This window comes from Carica papaya, chromosome 8, assembly GCF_054855325.1.
Source record: "Carica papaya isolate Zhongbai chromosome 8, ASM5485532v1, whole genome shotgun sequence".
Taxonomy (NCBI): Eukaryota; Viridiplantae; Streptophyta; class Magnoliopsida; order Brassicales; family Caricaceae; genus Carica; species Carica papaya.
In genome coordinates this window covers 16,464,529-16,483,745 of record NC_142316.1, presented here as the reverse complement: position 1 = coordinate 16,483,745, position 19,217 = coordinate 16,464,529, and the positions used below count along the sequence as shown (strand labels likewise).

Genomic DNA, 19,217 nt, shown 5'->3' with positions numbered 1-19,217 from the left:
GCAACACGAGGACTTCCCAGGAGGTCACCATAAATCAAGTCGCGCGTAACGTCGAAAGAATCATCTGCAAAAAGATGGGTGCAACACGAGGACCTCCCAAGAAAATGGGTGAAATATAAGGACTTCGCAGGAGGTCACCCATCCGAGTACTTTTCTCGCCCAAGCACCCTTAATTGCGGAGTTCTGATAGAATCCTTTGCATTAGTGCTGGTATGATCCCTCATGTTTCATTCTGCACTGCAACTACATACACTCTTTCTCCTCCCATCCCCCCTCCCGTCATTTGTTTCCTTGTGCGTGCACTCTGCATCTCTCTTTCTCGTTCTAATATCAAGTAATATGCCCCGGCACCATGACTCACCTTTGCAAATGAACCAGCAGTTTATAATTCCATTCGCGTGTAACGTCGAACAACCCATCCGAAAAAAATAGGTGCAACACGAGGGCTTCACAAGTGGTCACCCATCCGAGTACTACTCTCGCCCAAGCACATTTAACTGCGGAGTTCTGATGGGATCCGGGGCTTTAGTGCTGGTATAATCACTCCTGTTTAATTTCGCGCTGTAAATACATACACTCCTTCTCCTTTCTTCCCCCTCCGGTCATTTGTTTCCTTGTGCGTTCACACTTCACCTATCAATCTCATTCTAATATCGATTAAAATGCCCCTGCTTCTTGACTCACATTTGCGTATAAACCAACGGACCCTAGTTCCAGTCGCGCGTAACGTCGAACGACCCGTCTGAAAAAAAATTTGTGAGACACGAGGACTTCCCAGGAGGTCACCCATCCGAGTATTACTCTCGCCCAAGCACACTTGACTGTGGAGTTCTGATGGGATCAGGTGCATTAGTGCTGGTATGATCGCACTCGTATAATTTAGCACTGCAAATACATAAACTCCTTCTCCTTTCTTCCCCCTCTCGTCATTTGTTTCCTTGTGCGTGCGCACTGCACCTCCCCTGCTCGTTCTAATATCAAGTAAAATTTTACGGTGCCGTGACTCACATTTATGAATAAACCTGAGGACCATAATTCAAGTCGCGCGTATCGTCGAAATAATCATCTGCAAAAAAATGGGTGCAACACGAGGACTTCCTAAGAAAATGGGTGAAATATAAGGACTTCGCAGGAGGTCACCCATGCTAGTGCTACTCTCGCCTAAGCACCCTTAACTTGCGGAGTTCTGATAGAATCCGTTGCATTGGTGCTGGTATGATGGCTCATGTTTCATTATGCGCTGCAAATACATACACTTTTTCTCCCTCCATCCCCCCTCCCGTCATTTGTTTCCTTGTGCGTGGACTCTGCATCTCTCCTTCTCGTTCTAATATCGATTAAAATGCCCCTGCTTCTTGAATCACATTTGCGTATAAACTAGTGGACCCTAATTCCAGTCGCGCGTAACGTCGAACGACCCGTTTGAAAAAAAAAATTAGTGCGACACGAGGACTTCCCAGGAGGTCACCCATCCGAGTACTACTCTCGCCCAAGCACACTTATCTTCGGAGTTCTGATGGGATCCGGTGCATTAGTGCTGGTATGATCGCACTAGTTTAATTTCGCGCTGCAAATACATAAACTCCTCCTTTCTTCCCCCTCCCGTCATTTGTTTCCTTGTGCGTGCGCACTGCACCTCTCTTTCTCGTTTAAATATCAAGTAAAATGCCACGGCGCCGTGACTCACATTTGCGAATAAATCTGCGGACCATAATTAAAGTCGCGCGTAACGTCGAACGGCACATCTAAAAAAAAGAAAATGGGTGCAAGACGAGAACTTCCCAGGAGGTAACCCATCATTGTATTACTTTCGCCAAAGCACACTTAACTTCGGAGTTCTGATGGGATCCGGTGCATTTGTGCTGGTGTGTTCGCACCTGTTTAATTTTGTGCTGAAAATACATACACTCATTCTTCCCTCCCCCCCTCCCATCATTTGTTTCCTTGTGCGTTCACACTGCACCTCTCCTTCTCGTTCTAATATCGATAAAAATGCCCCTGATTTTTGACTCACATTTGCGTATAAACCAGCGGACCATAGTTCCAGTCGCGCGTAACGTCGAACGACCCATCTGAAAAAAAATTGTTGCGATACGAGGATTTCCCAAGAGGTCACCCATCCGAGTACTACTCTCGCCCAAGCACACTTAACTGCAGAGTTCTGATGGGATCCAGTGCATTAGTGCTGGTATGATGCCACATGTTTAAATTTGTGCTTCAAATACATACACTCCTGTTTTCTTCATCCTCCCGTCATTTGTTTCCTTGTGCGTGCGCACTGCACCTCCCGTACTCGTTCTAATATCAAGTAAAATGCCACGGCGCCGTGACTCAAATTTGCGAATAAACCTGCGGACCATAAATCAAGTCGCGCGTAACGTCGAAAGAATCATCTGCAAAAAGATGGGTGCAACACGAGGACCTCCCAAGAAAATGGGTGAAATATAAGGACTTCGCAGGAGGTCACCCATCCGAGTACTTTTCTCGCCCAAGCACCCTTAACTGCGGAGTTCTAATAGAATCCGTTGTATTAGTGCTGGTATGATCCCTCATGTTTCATTCTGCACTGCAAATACATACACTCTTTCTCCTTCCATCCCCCCTCCCGTCATTTGTTTCCTTGTGCGTCCACTCTGCATCTCTCTTTCTCGTTCTAATATCAAGTAATATACCCCGGCACCATGACTCACCTTTGCAAATGAACCAGCGGTTTATAATTCCATTCGCGCATAACATCGAACAACCCATCTGAAAAAAAATAGGTGCAACACGAGGGCTTCCCAAGTGGTCACCCATCCGAGTACTACCCTCGCCCAAGCACACTTAACTGCGGAGTTCTAATGGGATCCGGAGCTTTAGTGCTGGTATGATCGGACCTATTTAATTTCGCGCTGCAAATACATACACTCCTTCTCCTTTCTTCCCCCTCCCGTCATTTGTTTCCTTGTGCGTTCACACTTCACCTCTCATTCTCGTTCTAATATCGATTAAAATACCCCTGCTTCTTGACTCACATTTGCGTATAAACCAGCGGACCCTAGTTCCAGACGCGCGTAACGTCGAACGACCCGTCTGAAAAAAAATTAGTGCGACACGAGGACTTCCCAGGAGGTCACCCATCCGAGTACTAATCTCGCCCAAGTACACTTCACTGCGGAGTTCTGATGGGATCCGGTGCATTAGTGCTGGTATGATCGCACCTGTTTAATTGTGCGCTGCAAATACAAAATCTCATTCTCCTTTCTTCCCCCTCCCGTCATTTTTTTCCTTGTGCGTGCGCACTGCACCTCCCGTTCTCGTTCTAATATCAAGTAAAATACTACAGCGCCGTGACACACATTTGCGAATAAACCTGAGGACCATAATTCAAGTCGCGTGTATCGTCGAAAGAATCATCTGCAAAAAAATGGGTGCAACACGAGGACTTCACAAGAAAATGGGTGAAATATAAGGACTTCGCAGGAGGTAACCCATGCTAGTACTACTCTCGCCCGAGCACCCTTACCTACGGAGTTCTGGTAGAATCCGTTGCATTAGTGCTGGTATGATCGCACCTGTTTCATTCCTTGCTGAAAATACATACACTCCTTCTCCTTCCCTCCCCCTCCCATCAATTGTTTCCTTGTGCGTTCACACTGCACTTCTCCTTCTCGTTCTAATATCGATTAAAATGCTCCTGCTTCTTGACACACATTTGCGTATAAACCAGCGTACCCTAGTTCCAGTCGCGTGCAGCGTCGAACGACCTGTCTGAAAAAAATTAGTGCGATACAAGGACTTCCCAGGAGGTCACCCATCCGAGTACTACTCTCGCACAAGCACACATAACTGCGGAGTTCTGATGGGATCCGGTGCATTAGTGCTGGTATGATTGCACCTGTTTAATTTTGCGCTGCAAATACATACACTCCTTCTCCTTTCTTCTCCCTCCCGTCATTTGTTTCCTTGTGCGTTCACACTTCACCTCTCATTCTCGTTCTAATATCGATTAAAATACCCCTGCTTCTTGACTCACATTTGCGTATAAACCAGCAGACCCTAGTTCCAGACGCGCGTAACGTCGAACGACCCGTCTGAAAAAAAATTGGTGCGACACGAGGACTTCCCAGGAGGTCACCCATCTGAGTACTAATCTCGCCCAAGCACACTTCACTGCGGAGTTCTGATGGGATCCGGTGCATTAGTGCTGGTATGATCGCACCTGTTTAATTTTGCGCTCCAAATACATAAACTCATTCCCCTTTCTTCCCCTTCCCGTCATTTGTTTCCTTGTGCGTGCGCACTGCACCTCCCTTTCTCTTTCTAATATCAAGTAAAATGCTACAGCGCCGTGACTCACATTTGCGAATAAACCTGAGGACCATAATTCAAGTCGCGCGTAACGTTGAAAGAATCATCTGCAAAAAAATGGGTGCAACACGAGGACTTCACAAGAAAATGGGTGAAATATAAGGACTTCGCAGGAGGTAACCCATGCTAGTACTAGTCTCACCCAAGCACCCTTACCTACGGAGTTCTGATAGAATCCGTTTCATTAGTGCTGGTATGATCGCACCTGTTTCATTTCGCTCTGCAAAAACATACACTCCTTCTCCTTTCTTCCCCCTCCCATCATTTGTTTCCTTGTGCGTTCACACTTCACCTCTCATTCTCGTTCTAATATCGACTAAAATGCCCCTGCTTCATGACTCACATTTGCGTATAAACCAGCGGACCATAGTTCCAGACGCGCGTAACGTCGAACAACCCGTCTGAAAAAAAAAATTAGTGTGACAAGAGGACTTCACAGGAGGTCACCCATCCGAGTACTAATCTCGCCCAAGCACACTTAACTGCGGAGTTCTGATGGGATCCGGTGCATTAATGCTGGTATGATGGCAACTGTTTAATTTTGCGCTGCTAATACATAAACTCATTCCCCTTTCTTCCCCCTCCCGTCATTTGCTTTTTTGTGCGTGCGCACTGCACCTGTCGTTCTCGTTCAAATATCAAGTAAAATGCCACGGCGCCGTGACTCACATTTGTGAACAAATCTGCAGACCATAATTAAAGTTGCGCGTAACATCGAACGGCACATCTGAAAAAAAGAAAATGGGTGCAACATGAGGACTTCGCAAGAAAATTGGTGAAATATAAGGACTTCGCAAGAGGTAACCCATGCTAGTACTACTCTCGCCCAACCACCCTTACCTAAAGAGTTCTGATAGAATCCGTTGCATTAGTGCTGGTATGATCGTACCTGTTTCATTTCGCGCTGCAAAAACATACTCCTTCTCCTTTCTTCCCCCTCCCGTCATTTGTTTCCTTGTGCGTGCGCACTGCTCCTCTCGTTCTCGTTCAAATATCAAGTAAAATGCCACGGTGCCGTGACTCACATTTGCGAATAAATCTGCGAACCATAATTAAAGTCGCGCGTAACGTCGAACGACACATCTGAAAAAAGAAAATGGGTGCAACACGAGAACTTCCTAGGAGGTAACCCATCATTGTACTACTTTCGCCAAAGCACACTTAACTGCGGAGTTCTGATGGGATCCGGTACATTTGTGCTGGTGTGACCGCACCTGTTTAATTTCGTGCTGAAAATACATACACTCCTTCTTCCCTCCCCCCCTCCCATCATTTGCTTCCTTGTGCGTGCACTATGCATATCTCTTTCTCGTTCTAATATCAAGTAATATGCCCCGGCACCGTGACTCACCTTTGCAAATGAACCAGCGGTTTATAATTCCATTCGCGCGTAACGTCAAAAAATCCATCCGAAAAAAAATAGGTGCAACACGAGGGCTTCCCAAGTGGTCACCCATCCGAGTACTACTCTCGCCCAGGCACACTTAACTACAGAGTTATGATGGGATCCGGTGCATTAGTGCTGGTATGATCGAACCTGTTTAATTTCGCGCTACAAATACATAAACTCCTTCTTCTTTCTTTCCCCTCCCGTCATTTCTTTCCTTGTGCATGCGCACTGCACCTCTCGTTCTCGTTTAAATATTAAGTAAAATGTCACGGCGCCATGACTCATATTTGCGAATAAATCTGCGGACCATAATTAAAGTCGCGCGTAAGGTCGAACGGCACATCTGAAAAAAGAAAATGGGTGCAACACGAGAACTTCCCAGGAGGTAACCCATCATTGTACTACTTTCGCCAAAGCACACTTAACTGAGGAGTTATGATGGGATCCGGTGCATTTGTGCTGGTATGATCGCACCCGTTTAATTCCACGCTGCAAATACATAAACTCCTTATCCTTTCTTGCCCCTCCCATCATTTGTTTCCTTGTGCATGCGCACTGCACCCCCCGTGCTCGTTCTAATATCAAGTAAAATGCTACGGTGCCGTGACTCACATTTGCGATTAAACCTGAGGACCATAATTCAAGTCGCGCGTATCGTCGAAAGAATCATCTTCAAAAAAATGGGTGCAAGACGAGGACTTCCTAAGAAAATGGGTGAAATATAAGGACTTCGCAGGAGGTCACCCATCCTAGTGCTTCTCTCGCCCAAGCACCCTTAACTTGCGGAGTTCTGATAGAATCCGTTGCATTGGTGCTGGTATGATTGCTCATGTTTCATTCTGGGCTGCAAATACATACACTTTTTCTCCCTCCATCCCCCCTCCCGTCATTTGTTTCCTTGTGCGTGCACTCTGCATCTCTCTTTCTCGTTCTAATATCAATTAAAATGCCCATGCTTCTTGACTCACATTTGCGTATAAACCAGTGGACCCTAGTTCCAGTCGCGCGTAACGTCGAACGACCCGTCTGAAAAAAATATTAGTGCTACACAAGGACTTCCCAGGAGGTCACCCATCCGAGTACTACTCTCGCCCAAGCACACTTAACTGTGGAGTTCTGATGGGATCCGGTGCATTAGTGCTGGTATGATCGCACCCATTTAGTTTTGCGCTGCAAATACATAAACTCTTTCTCCTTCCATCCCCCCTCCCGTCATTTGTTTCCTTGTGCGTGCACTCTGCATCTCTCTTTCTCGTTCTAATATCAAGTAATATGCCCCGGCACCGTGACTCACCTTTGCAAATGAACCAGCGGTTTATAATTCCATTCGCGTGTAACGTCGAACAACCCATCCGAAAAAAAATAGGAGCAACACGAGGGCTTCCCAGGTGGTCACCCATCCGAGTACTACTCTCGCCAAAGCACACTTAACTGCAGAGTTCTGATGGGATCCGAAGCTTTAGTGCTGGTATAATAGCACCTGTTTAATTTCGCGCTGCAAATACATACACTCCTTCTCTTTTCTTCCCCCTCCCGTCATTTGTTTCCTTGTGCGTTCACACTTCACCTCTCATTCTCGTTCTAATATCTATTGAAATGCCCCTGCTTCTTGACTCACATTTGCGTATAAACTAGCGGACCCTAGTTCCAGACGCGCGTAACGTCGAACAACCCGTCTGAAAAAAAATTGGTGCGACACGAGGACTTCCCAGGAGGTCAACCATCCGAGTACTAATCTCGCCAAGTACACTTAACTGCGGAGTTCTGATGGGATCCGGGGCTTTAGTGCTGGTATGATCCCACCTGTTTAATTTCGCGCTGCAAATACATACACTCCTTCACCTTTCTTCCCCCTCCCGTCATTTGCTTTCTTGTGCGTTCACACTTCACCTCTCATTCTCGTTCTAATATCGATTAAATGCCCCTGCTTCTTGACTCACATTTGCGTATAAACCAGTGGACCCTAGTTCCAGACGCGCGTAACGTCGAACGACCCGTCTGAAAAAAAAAATTGGTGCGACACGAGGACTTCACAAGAAAATTGGTGAAATATAAGGACTTCGCAGGAGATAACCCATGCTAGTACTACTCTCGCTCAAGTACCCTTACCTACGGAGTTCTGATAGAATCCGTTGCATTAGTGTTGGTATGATCGCACCTGTTTCATTTCGTGCTGAAAATACATACACTCATTCTCCTTCCCTCCCCCTCCCATCAATTGATTCCTTGTGCGTTCACACTGCACCTCCCCTTCTCGTTCTAATATCGATTAAAATGCCCCTGTTTTTTGACTCACATTTGAGTATAAACCAGCAGACCCTAGTTCCAGTCAAGCGTAACATCAAACGACCGGTCTGAAAAAAAAATGGTGCGACACGAGGACTTCTCATTTGGTCACCCATCCGGGTACTACTCTCGCCCAAGCACACTTAACTGCGGAGTTCTGATGGGATCCGGTGCATTAGTGCTGGCATGATCACAAACATTTAATTCCGCGGTGCAAATACATAAACTCCTTCTCCTCTCTTGCCCCTCCCGTCATTTGTTTCCTTGTGCGTGCGCACTGCACCTCCCGTGCTCGTTCTATTATCAAGTAAAATGCTACGGTGCCGTAACTCACATTTGCGAATAAAACTGAGGACCATAATTCAAGTCGCGCGTATCGTCGAAAGAATCATCTGCAAAAAAATGGGTGCAAGACGAGGACTTCCTAAGAAAATGGGTGAAATATAAGGACTTCGCAGGAGGTCACCCATCCTAGTGCTACTCTCGCCCAAGCACCCTTAACTTGCAGAGTTCTGATAGAATCCGTTGCATTGATGCTGGTATGATTGCTCATGTTTCATTCTGCGCTGCAAATACATACACTTTTTCTCCCTCCACCCCCCTCCCGTCATTTGTTTCCTTGTGCGTGCACTCTGCATCTCTTTTTCTCGTTCTAATATCGACTAAAATGCCCCTGCTTCTTGACTCACATTTGCGTATAAACCAGTGGACCCTAGTCCCAGTCGCGCGTAACGTCGAACGACCCGTCTGAAAAAAAAATTAGTGCGACACGAGGACTTCCCACAAGGTCTCTAATCCGAGTACTACTCTCGCCCAAGCACACTTAACTGCGGAGTTCTGATGGGATCCGGTGCATTAGTGCTGGTATGATCGCACCTGTTTAATTTCGCGCTGCAAATACGTAAACTGCTTATCCTTTCTTCCCCTTCCCGTCATTTGTTTCCTTGTGCGTGCGCACTGCACCTCTCGTTCTCATTCAAATATCAAGTAAAATGCTACGGCGCCGTGACTCACATTTGCGAATAAATCTGCGGACCATAATTAAAGTCGCGCGTAACGTCGAACGACAAATTTGAAAAAAAGAAAATGGGTGCAACACGAGAACTTCCCAGGAGGTAACCCATCATTGTACTACTTTCTCCAAAGCACACTTAACTGCGGAGTTCTGATGGGATCCGGTGCATTTGTGCTGGTGTGACCGCACCTGTTTAATTTTGTGCTGAAAATACATACACTCCTTCTTCCCTCCCCCCCTCCCATCATTTGTTTCCTTGTGCGTTCACACTGCACCTCTCCTTCTCGTTCTAATATCGATTAAAATGCCCTTGATTCTTGACTCACATTTGCGTATAAACCAGCGGACCATAGTTCTAGTCACGCGTAACGTCGAACGACCCATCTGAAAAAAAATTGTTGCGATACGAGGACTTGCCAAGAGTTCACCAATTCGAGTACTACTCTCGCCCAAACACACTTAACTGCAGAGTTCTGATGGGATCCAGTGCATTAGTGCTGGTATGATGCCACTTGTTTAATTTTGCGCTTCAAATACATACACTCCTTCTCTTTTCTTCCTCCTCCCGTCATTTGTTTCCTTGTGCGTGCGCATTGCACCTCCCGTACTCGTTCTAATATCAAGTAAAATGCCACGACGCTGTGACTCACATTTGCGAATAAACCTGCGGACCATAAATAAAGTCGCGCGTAACGTCGAAAGATTCATCTGCAAAAAGATGGGTGCACCACGAGGACCTCCCAAGAAAATAGGTGAAATATAAGGACTTCGCAGGAGGTCACCCATCCGAGTACTTTTCTCGCCCAAGCACACTTCACTGCGAAGTTCTGATGGGATCCGGTGCATTAGTGCTGGTATGATCGCACCCATTTAATTCCACGCTGCAAATACATAAACTCCTTCTCCTTTCTTCCCCTTCCCGTCATTTGTTTCCTTGTGCGTGCGCACTGCACCTCCTGTGCTCGTTCTAATATCAAGTAAAATGCTACGGTGCCATGACTCACATTTGCGAATAAACCTGAGGACAATAATTCAAGTCGCGCGTATCGTCGAAAGAATCATCTGCAAAAAAATGGGTGCAACACGAGGACTTCCTAAGAAAATTGGTGAAATATAAGGACTTCGCAGGAGGTCACCCATCCTAGTGCTACTCTCGCCCAAGCACCCTTAACTTGCGGAGTTCTGATAGAATCCGTTGCATTGGTGCTGGTATGATCGCTCATGTTTCATTATGCGCTGCAAATACATACACTTTTTCTCCCTCCATCCCCCCTTCCGTCATTTGTTTCCTTGTGCGTACACTCTGCATCTCTCATTCTCGTTCTAATATCGATTAAAATGCCCCTTCTTCTTGACTCACAATTGCGTATAAACCAGCGGACCCCAGTTCCAGTCGCGCGTAACGTCGAACGACCCGTCTGAAAAAAAATTGGTGCGACACGAGGACTTCCCAGGAGGTCACCCATCCGAGTACTAATCTCGCCCAAGCACACTTCACTGCGAAGTTCTGATGGGATCCGGTGCATTAGTGCTGGTATGATCGCACCTGTTTAATTTCGCACTGCAAATACATAAACTCATTCCCCTTTCTTCCCCCTCCCGTCATTTGTTTCCTTTTGCGTGCGAGCTGCACCTCCCGTTCTCGTTCTACTATCAAGTAAAATACCACGGGCCGTGACTCACATTTGCGAATAAACCTGAGGACAATAATTCAAGTCGCGCGTAACGTCGAACGGCACATCTGAAAAAAAGAAAATGGGTACAACACGAGAACTTCCCAGGAGGTAACCCATCATTGTACTACTTTCTCCAAAGCACACTTAACTGCGGAGTTCTGATGGGATCCGGTGCATTTGTGCTGGTGTGACCGCACCTGTTTAATTTTGTGCTGAAAATACATACACTCCTTCCCTCCCCCCATCCCATCATTTGTTTCCTTGTGCGTTCACACTGCACCTCTCCTTCTCGTTCTAATATCGATTAAAATGCCCTTGATTCTTGACTCACATTTGCGTATAAACCAGCGGACCATAGTTCTAGTCACGCGTAACGTCGAACGACCCATCTGAAAAAAAATTGTTGCGATACGAGGACTTCCCAAGAGTTCACCCATTCGAGTACTACTCTCGCCCAAGCACACTTAACTGCAGAGTTCTGATGGGATCCAGTGCATTAGTGCTGGTATGATGCCACTTGTTTAATTTTGCGCTTCAAATACATACACTCCTTCTCTTTTCTTCCTCCTCCCGTCATTTGTTTCCTTGTGCGTGCGCATTGCACCTCCCGTACTCGTTCTAATATCAAGTAAAATGCCACGACGCTGTGACTCACATTTGCGAATAAACCTGCGGACCATAAATAAAGTCGTGCGTAACGTCGAAAGATTCATCTGCAAAAAGATGGGTGCACCACGAGGACCTCCCAAGAAAATAGGTGAAATATAAGGACTTCGCAGGAGGTCACCCATCCGAGTACTTTTCTCGCCCAAGCACACTTCACTGCGAAGTTCTGATGGGATCCGGTGCATTAGTGCTGGTATGATCCCTCATGTTTCATTCTGCACTGCAAATACATACACTCTTTCTCCTTCCATCCCCCCTCCCGTCATTTGTTTCCTTGTGCGTGCACTCTGCATCTCTCCTTCTCGTTCTAATATCGATTAAAATGCCCCTGCTTCTTGACTCACATTTGCGTATAAACCAGTGGACCCTAGTTCCAGTCGCGCGTAACGTCGAACGACCCGTCTGAAAAAAAAAATTAGTGCGACACGAGGACTTCAAGGAGGTCACCCATTCGAGTACTAATCTCGCCCAAGCACACTTCACTACGGAGTTCTGATGGGATCCAGTGTATTAGTGCTGGTATGATCACACCTGTTTAATTTTGCGCTACAAATACATAAACTCATTCCCCTTTCTTCCCCCTCCCGTCATTTGTATCCTTGTGCATGCGCACTGCACCTCCCGTTCTCGTTCTAATATCAAGTAAAATACTACAGTGCCGTGACTCACATCTGCGAATAAACCTGAGGACCATAATTCAAATCGCGCGTAACGTCGAAAGAATCATCTGCAAAAAAATGGGTACAACACGAGGACTTCACAAGAAAATGGGTGAAATATAAGGACTTCGCAGGAGGTAACCCATGCTAGTACTACTCTCGCCCAAGCACCCTTACCTACAGAGTTCTGATAGAATCCGTTGCATTAGTGCTGGTATAATCGCACCTGTTTCATTTCGCGCTGCAAATACATACACTCCTTCTCCTTTCTTCCCCGTCCCGTCATTTGTTTCCTTGTGCGTGCGCACTGCACCTCTCGTTCTCTTTCAAATATCAAGTAAAATGCCACGGCACCGTGACAAACATTTGCGAATAATTCTGCGGACTATAATTCAAGTCGCGCGTAACGTCGAACGGCACATCTGAAAAAAAGAAAATGGGTGCAACACGAGAACTTCCCAGGAGGTAACCCATCATTGTACTACTTTTGCCAAAGCACACTTAACTGCGGAGTTCTGATGGGATCCGGTGCATTTGTGCTGGTGTGACCACATTGTTTAATTTCCATCTGAAAATAAATACACTCCTTCTTCCCTCCCCCCCTCCCATCATTTGTTTCCTTGTGCGTTCACACTGCACCTTTCCTTCTCGTTCTAATATCGATTAAAATGCCCCTGATTCTTGACTCACATTTGCGTATAAACCAGCGGACCATAGTTCCAGTCGCGCGTAACGTCGAACGACCCGTCTGAAACAAAATTTGTGCGACACGAGGACTTCCCAGGTGATCACCAATCCGAGTACTACTCTCGCCCAAGCACACTTAACTGCAGAGTTCTGATGAGATCCAGTGCATTAGTGCTGGTATGATTGCACCCGTTTAATTCCGCGCTGCAAATACATAAACTCCTTCCCCTTTCTTCCCCCTCCTGTTATTTGCTTCCTTGTGCGTGCGCACTGCACCTCCCGTGCTCGTTCTAATATCAAGTAAAATGCTACGGTGCCGTGACTCACATTTGCGAATAAACCTGAGGACCATAATTCAAATCGTGTGTATCGTCGAAAGAATCATCTGTAAAAAAATGGGTGCAACACGAGGACTTCCTAAGAAAATGGGTGAAATATAAGGACTTCGCAGGAGGTCACCCATCCTAGTGCTTCTCTCTCGCCCAAGCACCCTTAACTTGCGGAGTTCTGATAGAATCCGTTGCATTGGTGCTGGTATGATTGCTCATGTTTCATTCTGCGCTGCAAATACATACACTTTTTCTCCCTCCATCCCCCCTCCCGTCATTTGTTTCCTTGTGCGTGCACTCTGCATCTCTCCTTCTCGTTCTAATATCGATTAAAATGCCCCTGCTTCTTGACTCACATTTGCGTATAAACTAGTGGACCCTAGTTCCAGTCGCGCATAACGTCGAACGACCCGTCTGAAAAAAAAATTAGTGCGACAAGAGGACTTCCATGGAGGTCACCCATCCGAGTACTACTCTCGCCCAAGCACACTTAACTGCGGAGTTCTGATGGTATCCGGTGCATTAGTGCTGGTATAATCGAACCTGTTTAATTTCGCGCTGCAAATACATAAACTCCTTCTCCTTCCTTCCCCCTCCCGTCATTTCTTTCCTTGTGCGTGCGCACTGCACCTCTCGTTCTCGTTCAAATATCAAGTAAAATGCCACGGCGCCGTGACTCACATTTGCGAATAAATCTACGGACCATAATTAAAGTTGCGCGTAACGTCGAACGGCACATCTGAAAAAAGAAAACGGGTGCAACACGAGAACTTCCCAGGAGGTAACCCATCATTGTACTACTTTCGCCAAAGCACACTTAACTGCGGAGTTCTGATGGGATCCAGTGCATTTGTGCTGGTATGATCGCACCCGTTTAATTCCGCGCTGCAAATACATAAACTCCTTCTCCTTTCTTCCCCCTCCCGTCATTTGTTTCCTTGTGCGTGCGCACTACACCTCCCGTGCTCATTCTAATATCAAGTAAAATGCTACGGTGCCGTAACTCATATTTGCGAATAAACGTGAGGACCATAATTCAAGTCGCGCGTATCGTCGAAAGAATCATCTGCAAAAAAATGGGTGCAACACGAGGACTTCCTAAGAAAATGGGTGAAATATAAGGACTTCGCAGGAGGTCACCCATCCTAGTGCTTCTCTCGCCCAAGCACCCTTAACTTGCGGAGTTCTGATAGAATCCGTTGCATTGGTGCTGGTATGATTGCTCATTTTTCATTCTGCGCTGCAAATAGATACACTTTTTGTCCCTCCATCCCCCCTCCCGTCATTTGTTTCCTTGTGCGTGCACTCTGCATCTCTCTTTCTCGTTCTAATATCAATTAAAATGCCCCTGCTTCTTGACTAACATTTGCGTATAAACCAGTGGACCCTAGTTCCAGTTGCGCGTAATGTCAAACGACCCGTCTGAAAAAAAAATTGGTGCGACAAGAGGACTTCCATGGAGGTCACCATCCGAGTACTACTCTCGCCCAAGCACACTTAACTGCGGAGTTCTGATGGAATCCGGTGCATTAGTGCTGGTATGATCGAACCTGTTTAATTTCGCGCTGCAAATACATAAACTCCTTCTCCTTTCTTCCCCCTCCCGTCATTTGTTTCCTTGTGCGTGTGCACTGCACCTCTCGTTCTCGTTCAAATATCAAGTAAAATGCCACGGCGCCGTGACTCACATTTGCGAATAAATCTGCGGACCATAATTAAAGTCGCGCGTAACGTCGAACGACACATCTGAAAAAAAAAAAATGGGTGCAACACGAGAACTTCCCAGGAGGTAACCCATCATTGTACTACTTTCGCCAAAGCACACTTAACTGCGGAGTTCTGATGGGATCCGGTGCATTTGTGCTGGTGTGACCGCACTTGTTTAATTTCGTGCTGAACATACATACACTCCTTCTTCCCTCCCCCCCTCCCATCATTTGTTTCCTTGTGCGTTCACACTGCACCTCTCCTTCTCGTTCTAATATCGATTAAAATGCCCCTGATTCTTGACTCACATTTTCGTATAAACCAGCGGACCATAGTTCCAGTCGCGCGTAACGTCGAACGACCCACATGAAAAAAAATTGTTGCGATACGAGGACTTCCCAAGAGGTCACCCATCCGAGTACTACTCTCGCCAAAGCACACTTAACTTCAGAGTTCTGATGGGATCCAGTGCATTAGTGCTGGTATGATGCCACTTTTTTAATTTTGCGCTTCAAATACATACACTCCCTCTCTTTTCTTCCTCATCCCGTTATTTGTTTCCTTGTGCGTGCGCACTGCACCTCCCGTACTCGTTCTAATATCAAGTAAAATGCAACGGCGCCGTGACTCACATTTGCGAATAAACCTGCGGACCATAAATCAAGTCGCGCGTAACGTCGAAAGAATCATCTGCAAAAAGATGGGTGCAATACGAGGACCACCCAAGAAAATGGGTAAAATATAAGGACTTCGCAGGAGGTCACCCATCCGAGTACTTTTCTCATCCAAGCACCCTTAACTGCGGAGTTCAGATAGAATCCGTTGCATTAGTGCTGGTATGATCCCTTATGTTTCATTCTGCACTGCAAATACATACACTCTTTCTCCTTCCAACCCCCCTCCAGTCATTTGTTTCCTTGTGCGTGCACTCTGCATCTCTCTTTCTCGTTCTAATATCAAGTAATATGCCCCGGCACTGTGACTCACCTTTGCAAATGAACCAGCGGTTTATAATTCCATTCGAGCGTAATGTCGAACAACCCATCCGAAAAAAAATAGGTGCAACACGAGGACTTCCCAAGTGGTCACCCATCCGAGTACTACTCTCGCCCAAGCACACTTAACTGCAGAGTTCTGATGGGATCCGAAGCTTTAGTGCTTGTATGATCGCACCTATTTAATTTTGCGCTGCAAATACATACACTCCTTCTCCTTTCTTCCCATCCCATCATTTGTATCCTTGTGCGTTCACACTTCACCTCTCATTCTCGTTCTAATATCGACTAAAATGCTCCTGCTTCATGACTCACATTTGTTTCCTTGTGCGTGCACTCTTCATCTCTCTTTCTCGTTCTAATATCATGTAATATGCCCCGGCACCGTGACTCACCTTTGCAAATGAACCAGCGATTTATAATTCCATTCGCGCGTAACGTCGAATAACCCATCCGAAAAAAAATTGGTGCAACACGAGGGCTTCCCAAGTGGTCACCGATCCGAGTACTACCCTCGCCCAAGCACACTTAACTACGGGGTTCTGATGGGATCCGGAGCTTTACTGCTGGTATCATCGCACCTGTTTAATTTCGCGCTGCAAATACATACACTCCTTCTCCATTCTTCCCCCTCCCGTTATTTGTTTCCTTGTGCGTTCACACTTCACCTCTCATTCTCGTTCTAATATCGATTAAAATGCCCCTGCTTCTTGACTCAGATTTGCGTATAAACCAGCGGACCCTAGTTCCAGACGCACGTAATGTCGAACGACCCGTCTGAAAAAATATTGGTGCGACACGAGGACTTCCCAGGAGGTCACCCATCCGAGTACTAATATCGCCCAAGCACACTTAACTGCGGAGTTCTGATGGGATCCGGTGCATTAGTGCTGGTATAATAACACCTGTTTAATTTCGCACTGCAAATACATAAACTCATTCCCCTTTCTTCCCCCTCCTGTCATTTGTTTCCTAGTGCGTGCGCACTGCACCTCCCGTTATCGTTCTAATATCAAGTAAAATGCTACAGCGCCGTGACTCACATTTGCGAATAAACCTGAGGACCATAATTCAAGTCGCGCGTATCGTCGAAAGAATCATCTGCAAAAAAATCGGTGCAACACGAGGACTTCCTAAGAAAATGGGTGAAATATAAGCACTTCGCAGGAGGTCACCCATCCTAGTGCTACTCTCGCCCAAGCACCCTTAACTTGCGGAGTTCTGAAAGAATCCGTTGCATTGGTGTTGGTATGATTGCTCATGTTTCATTCTGCACTGCAAATACATAAACTTTTTCTCCGTCCATCCCCCCTCCCGTCATTTGTTTCCTTGTGCGTGCACTCTGCATCTCTGCTTCTCGTTCTAATATCGATTAAAATGCCCCTGCTTCTTGACTCACATTTGCGTATAAACCACCGGACCCTAGTTCCAATCGCGCGTAACGTCGAACGACCCGTCTGAAAAAAAATATGTGCGACACGAGGACTTCCCAGGAGGTCACCCATCCGAGTACTACTCTCGCCCAAGCACACTTAACTACGGAGTTCTGATGGAATCCGATACATTAATGCTGCAATGATCACACCCGTTTAATTCTGCGCTGCAAATACATAAGTTCCTTCTCATTTCTTCCCCCTCCCATCATTTATTTCCTTGTACGTGCGCACTGCACCTCCCGTGCTCGTTCTAATATCAAGTAAAATGCTACGGTACCGTGACTCACATTTGCGAATAAACCTGAGGACCATAATGCAAGTCGCGCGTATCGTCGAAAGAATCATCTGCAAAAAAATGGGTGCAACACGAGGACTTCTTGAGAAAATGGGTGAAATATAAGGACTTCGCAGGAGGTCACCCATCCTGGTGCTACTCTCGCCCAAGCACCCTTAACTTGCGGAGTTCTGATAGAATCCGTTGCATTGGTGTTGGTATGATTGCTCATGTTTCATTCTGCGCTGCAAATGCATACACTTTTTTTCCCTCCATCCCTCCTCCCGTCATTTGTTTCCTTGTGCGTGCACTCTGCATCTCTCCTTCTCATTCTAATATCGATTAAAATGCCCATACTTCTTGACTCACATTTGCGTATAAACCAGTGGACCCTAGATCCAGTCGCGCGTAACGTCGAACGACCCGTCTGAAAAAAAAAAATTAGTGCGACACGAGGACTTCCCAGGAGGTCACCCATCCGAGTACTACTCTCGCCCAAGCACACTTATCTGCGGAGTTCTGATAGGATCCGGTGCATTAGGGCTGGTATGATCGCACCAGTTTAATTTCGAGCTGCAAATACATAAACTCCTTCTCCTTTCTTCCCCCTCCCGTCATTTGTTTCCTTGTGCGTGCGTGCGCACTGCACCTCTCGTTCTCGTTCAAATATCAAGTAAAATTCTACGGCGCCGTGACTCACATTTGCGAATAAATATGCGGACTATAATTAAAGTCGCGCGTAACGTCGAACTGCACATCTGAAAAAAAGAAAATGGGTGCAACACGAGAACTTCCCAGGAGGTAACCCATCATTGTACTACTTTCGCCAAAGCACACTTAACTTCGGAGTTCTGATGGGATCCGGTGCATTTGTGCTGGTGTGACCGCACCTGTTTAATTTTGTGCTGAAAATACATACACTCCTTCTTCCCTCCCCACCTCCCATCATTTGTTTCCTTGTGCGTTCACACTGCACCTCTCCTTCTCGTTCTAATATCGATAAAAATGCCCCTGATTTTTGACTCACATTTGCGTATAAACCAGCGGACCATAGCTCCAGTCGCGCGAAACGTCGAACGACCCATCTGAAAAAAAATTGTTGCGATACGAAGACTTTCCAAGAGGCCACCCATCCGAGTACTACTATCACCCAAGCACACTTAACTGCAGAGTTCTGATGGGATCCAGTGCATTAGTGCTGCTATGATGCCACTTGTTTAAATTTGTGCTTCAAATACATACACTCCTTCTCTTTTCTTCCTCCTCCCGTCATTTGTTTCCTTGTGCGTGCGCACTGCACCTCCCGTACTCGTTCTAATATCAAGTAAAATACCACGGCGCCGTGACTCAAATTTGCGAATAAACCTGCGGACCATAAATCAAGTCGCGCGTAACGTCGAAAGAATCATCTGCAAAAAGATGGGTGCAAGACGAGGACCTCCCAAGAAAATAGGTGAAATATAAGGACTTCGCAGGAGGTCCCCCATCCGAGTACTTTTCTCGCCCAAGCACCCTTAACTGTAGAGTTCTGATAGAATCCGTTGCATTAGTCCTGGTATGATCCTTCATGTTTCATTCTGCACTGTAAATACATACACTCTTTCTCCTTCCATCCCCCCACCCGTCATTTGTTTCCTTGTGCGTGCACTCTGCATCTCTCTTTCTCGTTCTAATATCAAGTAATATGCCCCGGCACCGTGACTCACCTTTGCAAATGAACCAGCGGATTATAATTCCATTCGCGCGT

At 46.4% G+C, this 19,217-nt stretch overlaps 5 non-coding genes and 33 pseudogenes across 5 annotated transcripts; all 38 read right to left on the bottom strand.

Moving 5' to 3' along the window:
- Positions 1-429: 429 nt before the first annotated feature.
- LOC148243781 (5S ribosomal RNA) lies at positions 430-548 on the bottom strand (annotated as a pseudogene).
- Positions 549-753: 205 nt separating this feature from the next.
- On the bottom strand, positions 754-872 carry LOC148243780 (5S ribosomal RNA; annotated as a pseudogene).
- Positions 873-1,435: 563 nt separating this feature from the next.
- Positions 1,436-1,554, bottom strand: LOC148243779 (5S ribosomal RNA). Its single transcript, XR_015815896.1, has one exon. It is a non-coding gene; the product is annotated as a 5S ribosomal RNA (ribosomal RNA).
- Positions 1,555-1,760: 206 nt separating this feature from the next.
- LOC148243778 (5S ribosomal RNA) lies at positions 1,761-1,879 on the bottom strand (annotated as a pseudogene).
- A 204-nt stretch (positions 1,880-2,083) lies between these two features.
- LOC148243777 (5S ribosomal RNA) lies at positions 2,084-2,201 on the bottom strand (annotated as a pseudogene).
- A 558-nt stretch (positions 2,202-2,759) lies between these two features.
- On the bottom strand, positions 2,760-2,878 carry LOC148243776 (5S ribosomal RNA). The gene has a single exon (XR_015814799.1). It is a non-coding gene; the product is annotated as a 5S ribosomal RNA (ribosomal RNA).
- A 205-nt stretch (positions 2,879-3,083) lies between these two features.
- On the bottom strand, positions 3,084-3,202 carry LOC148243775 (5S ribosomal RNA). Its single transcript, XR_015815444.1, has one exon. It is a non-coding gene; the product is annotated as a 5S ribosomal RNA (ribosomal RNA).
- Positions 3,203-3,760: 558 nt separating this feature from the next.
- On the bottom strand, positions 3,761-3,879 carry LOC148243774 (5S ribosomal RNA; annotated as a pseudogene).
- A 205-nt stretch (positions 3,880-4,084) lies between these two features.
- Positions 4,085-4,203, bottom strand: LOC148243773 (5S ribosomal RNA). Its single transcript, XR_015816044.1, has one exon. It is a non-coding gene; the product is annotated as a 5S ribosomal RNA (ribosomal RNA).
- Positions 4,204-4,764: 561 nt separating this feature from the next.
- LOC148243772 (5S ribosomal RNA) lies at positions 4,765-4,883 on the bottom strand (annotated as a pseudogene).
- A 564-nt stretch (positions 4,884-5,447) lies between these two features.
- LOC148243771 (5S ribosomal RNA) lies at positions 5,448-5,566 on the bottom strand (annotated as a pseudogene).
- A 204-nt stretch (positions 5,567-5,770) lies between these two features.
- On the bottom strand, positions 5,771-5,889 carry LOC148243770 (5S ribosomal RNA; annotated as a pseudogene).
- A 208-nt stretch (positions 5,890-6,097) lies between these two features.
- LOC148243769 (5S ribosomal RNA) lies at positions 6,098-6,216 on the bottom strand (annotated as a pseudogene).
- A 562-nt stretch (positions 6,217-6,778) lies between these two features.
- LOC148243768 (5S ribosomal RNA) lies at positions 6,779-6,897 on the bottom strand (annotated as a pseudogene).
- A 206-nt stretch (positions 6,898-7,103) lies between these two features.
- LOC148243767 (5S ribosomal RNA) lies at positions 7,104-7,222 on the bottom strand (annotated as a pseudogene).
- A 205-nt stretch (positions 7,223-7,427) lies between these two features.
- LOC148243766 (5S ribosomal RNA) lies at positions 7,428-7,545 on the bottom strand (annotated as a pseudogene).
- A 560-nt stretch (positions 7,546-8,105) lies between these two features.
- Positions 8,106-8,224, bottom strand: LOC148243765 (5S ribosomal RNA; annotated as a pseudogene).
- Positions 8,225-8,785: 561 nt separating this feature from the next.
- On the bottom strand, positions 8,786-8,904 carry LOC148243764 (5S ribosomal RNA; annotated as a pseudogene).
- A 209-nt stretch (positions 8,905-9,113) lies between these two features.
- On the bottom strand, positions 9,114-9,232 carry LOC148243763 (5S ribosomal RNA; annotated as a pseudogene).
- Positions 9,233-9,790: 558 nt separating this feature from the next.
- On the bottom strand, positions 9,791-9,909 carry LOC148243762 (5S ribosomal RNA; annotated as a pseudogene).
- A 561-nt stretch (positions 9,910-10,470) lies between these two features.
- Positions 10,471-10,589, bottom strand: LOC148243761 (5S ribosomal RNA). The gene has a single exon (XR_015814974.1). It is a non-coding gene; the product is annotated as a 5S ribosomal RNA (ribosomal RNA).
- Positions 10,590-10,797: 208 nt separating this feature from the next.
- LOC148243760 (5S ribosomal RNA) lies at positions 10,798-10,916 on the bottom strand (annotated as a pseudogene).
- A 201-nt stretch (positions 10,917-11,117) lies between these two features.
- LOC148243759 (5S ribosomal RNA) lies at positions 11,118-11,235 on the bottom strand (annotated as a pseudogene).
- A 236-nt stretch (positions 11,236-11,471) lies between these two features.
- Positions 11,472-11,590, bottom strand: LOC148243758 (5S ribosomal RNA; annotated as a pseudogene).
- A 208-nt stretch (positions 11,591-11,798) lies between these two features.
- LOC148243757 (5S ribosomal RNA) lies at positions 11,799-11,916 on the bottom strand (annotated as a pseudogene).
- Positions 11,917-12,479: 563 nt separating this feature from the next.
- Positions 12,480-12,598, bottom strand: LOC148243756 (5S ribosomal RNA; annotated as a pseudogene).
- A 203-nt stretch (positions 12,599-12,801) lies between these two features.
- On the bottom strand, positions 12,802-12,920 carry LOC148243755 (5S ribosomal RNA; annotated as a pseudogene).
- A 564-nt stretch (positions 12,921-13,484) lies between these two features.
- On the bottom strand, positions 13,485-13,603 carry LOC148243754 (5S ribosomal RNA; annotated as a pseudogene).
- Positions 13,604-13,811: 208 nt separating this feature from the next.
- On the bottom strand, positions 13,812-13,930 carry LOC148243753 (5S ribosomal RNA; annotated as a pseudogene).
- A 562-nt stretch (positions 13,931-14,492) lies between these two features.
- Positions 14,493-14,610, bottom strand: LOC148243752 (5S ribosomal RNA; annotated as a pseudogene).
- Positions 14,611-14,819: 209 nt separating this feature from the next.
- LOC148243751 (5S ribosomal RNA) lies at positions 14,820-14,938 on the bottom strand (annotated as a pseudogene).
- A 204-nt stretch (positions 14,939-15,142) lies between these two features.
- LOC148243750 (5S ribosomal RNA) lies at positions 15,143-15,260 on the bottom strand (annotated as a pseudogene).
- Positions 15,261-15,821: 561 nt separating this feature from the next.
- LOC148243749 (5S ribosomal RNA) lies at positions 15,822-15,940 on the bottom strand (annotated as a pseudogene).
- A 284-nt stretch (positions 15,941-16,224) lies between these two features.
- LOC148243748 (5S ribosomal RNA) lies at positions 16,225-16,343 on the bottom strand (annotated as a pseudogene).
- A 205-nt stretch (positions 16,344-16,548) lies between these two features.
- Positions 16,549-16,667, bottom strand: LOC148243747 (5S ribosomal RNA; annotated as a pseudogene).
- Positions 16,668-17,228: 561 nt separating this feature from the next.
- LOC148243746 (5S ribosomal RNA) lies at positions 17,229-17,347 on the bottom strand (annotated as a pseudogene).
- Positions 17,348-17,911: 564 nt separating this feature from the next.
- LOC148243745 (5S ribosomal RNA) lies at positions 17,912-18,030 on the bottom strand (annotated as a pseudogene).
- Positions 18,031-18,243: 213 nt separating this feature from the next.
- Positions 18,244-18,362, bottom strand: LOC148243744 (5S ribosomal RNA; annotated as a pseudogene).
- Positions 18,363-19,217: the final 855 nt, after the last annotated feature.